The sequence below is a fragment of the Rhagoletis pomonella genome, unplaced genomic scaffold (assembly GCF_013731165.1).
Source record: "Rhagoletis pomonella isolate Grant_MI unplaced genomic scaffold, Rhpom_1.0 Rhpom_scaffold_00006, whole genome shotgun sequence".
NCBI lineage: Eukaryota > Metazoa > Arthropoda > Insecta > Diptera > Tephritidae > Rhagoletis > Rhagoletis pomonella.
Window position 1 is genome coordinate 48,621,763 of NW_023458560.1, and position 2,609 is coordinate 48,624,371.

The 2,609-nt window shown below is 33.1% G+C and overlaps 1 protein-coding gene across 4 annotated transcripts in view; it reads right to left on the minus strand.

Annotated features, from left to right (window-relative positions):
• LOC118740857 overlaps positions 1-2,609 on the minus strand; it is a 534,289-nt gene that overhangs the window by 372,218 nt on the left and 159,462 nt on the right. The gene's annotated exons all lie outside the window — the stretch shown is intronic.

Here is a 2,609-nt window from a genome sequence, read left to right on the forward strand (position 1 = left end):
ATACATATGTACATTAGGGTGGCCCAAAAATACATAGGAAAATTAACTTTTTTGATTTTTCCTGCTGCCACCGCCCAGAACTGAAGAACATCGAAAATAAGAAGTCATGTATTTTTTTTTATTTTGAAATTGGTTAATATTTACCCGTGCCGCCAGGGCTTTGAAGCTTCCTATGTAATTTACATGGGGAAAATACATTTTTTTGTAAGAATGCTATAAAATCGTTAAAAATAAATATTTTTTGATCGAATAAGACTATGTTCCTTCAGAAAACCTCAAAAAATAACAATATGATGCTTATTTAACTTAAAAATTTTGCTAAGTGTGTTTTAATAACCGATAATCCTATCTGTTATATACAAAATTGAGTTAGTTTAAGTTTTCATAACAACTTCACGCACGAACAGCTCATTGGATATATTTATTTTTTTTTTTTTGCATTCTACGCGATCATTTCTGTCGGTATGTGGTAGACAATTTTGAAAAATAGGGTTGCCAGATAGTTGAAAATTTAATATTATTTCAAAGGCCCAATAAAATAATTAAATTTCTTCATCAAAACTAAAAGCGTTTGAAGAGATTTAAAAGCATTTTTGGACGGGGTTGCCACCTTTCCAAAAAATACGACAACGGTTATTAAAATTTTTAGCTTATTTAATACCACAATATGGATATATTATGCACGCCCAGAAAAGTTTTTTGAGAATACATACTTAAATTCACATATATTTTTGGATAGGGTTGCCATTTATCTAAAATAATTTTTTTTAAGTCATGCTCCATGCAGTTAAGTGAAATATGACTTTGAAAAGATGTTGAAACAAAGCTTTAACCCCTACATATGTCTGGGCAGAGTTGGCACCTATCTAAAAAATTAAAATGAGTGCGATATATTGTTGCTACCATGTCGAACTATCGAATGTACAAAAACGCATATTGCATCATTTCACTTTGCTTACATAATTATGTAAGTTAAAAACATGTTAGTCCAAAGCTTATGCATACACTTTTGGCGTGATACCCATATTGTGGTATTAAGTGAGCTTAAATTTTCTATAACCGTTGTTTTATTTTTTAGAAAGGTGGCAGGCCCGTACAAAAATATTTTTAAATCTCGCTTTTAGTTTTGGGCCACCCTAATGTACATACATACATATCTATTGACGTAATCAGAATATTATTTTCGAAAACTCTAATTTACATGAAAACACTCTGTGATCGGTCAGTTCAGCCGACGAGCCATTTAAATATGTGCACTGTAATACCCCAAATATTCATGATTAAATGCTATAGCAGATTACGCTGAAATTTCGTGACTCGTACTTTAAAATCAGCCATTGATGACCAACGCGAAAATTGATTGTTTTTTCAACGAACTCATGACTACATATGTATGTATGTACATATGTATATGCACTAAAGTATTTACAATGTACATATAGTATGTATGTACATATTTATGGGTTTGCGTTACATGAAATCATTTAAAATGATCGCATATTGTTTGTCGCTGAATTATTTCTAAGAATTGTAGGAGTAAAATATTTGTACTTTTACGACATTTCGTTTAAATATTTATCCGATAGTTTTTCTTTAAAATTACGCGTCTCTTTTGCTTGGCAGTGTGGTGAAATACATACTACATACATATATACAATTACATTGATTTATTATAATTTTAGCCCTGAATGGAACGGATGGCCTATAGATTTAATTAAAAAGTATTTAGGTTGTGACCTTATTATACATATTATACAGCTGCATACTGTTATCTGCAGACATTACTCGCTAACAAGTAGTTTGAAGCATTGATATTCAACGTAGTGAAACTAGTTTTAAATAAATAAAGACCCGTAAATATTCCGCAAAATCTTTCTCTAGAATACTCCATGAGCCGCCTCATTGGATGTTGTCATTGTCCATGCTTCTGCGCCATATACCAGCACGGCCATTACGATTGACTTATAGAGTGTGGTGTTCGTACGGCGTCCAAAGTAGCACTTGTTGGCAAGATATTGGTTCTCTGAGTGTACGTACGTCTAAAACACTGGAAGCGTCTATCACAACATGATCAATTTGGTTTTTCGCAGCATCTACTGGTGAGCAGGCTCGAGCCCCTACCTGGCTACGCCCATGGTCTCTTCTATTGTCCTTTCGTTAGAGAGGACATTAGTCTCCAACACTAAATTTGTTAACGACCTAACTATGTATCTCTATGCAGTATCACCGACGATATGGGATGTAGGTATGTATATACAGGGTGTCCCAGAAGTAACGTGCCAAACTCTAGGGGAAGGTAGGTGGGGGGGTGAGGTCCCTGATAAACAAAAAATGTTCATGTAAAAGTGTCACCGTTTTTGAAATATTTAAATTTTTTCGAATTAAAAAAAAAACGTGCCTATTCATGTGTTTTCTTTAACTGCAACTACAAACCGGGCAATACTTAGTAAATTTTTTATGTAAAATACTTCCAGATAGTTGCCTCTCCATACTCAAATGCAATGTAGTTAAAATATAATAAGGAACCATCATAAAATTAGGACTATTTCTGGATTTTTAACTTTTTGATATTTTCTTCCCCAACTTTGACTATCTCGGGTGAAAAAAAA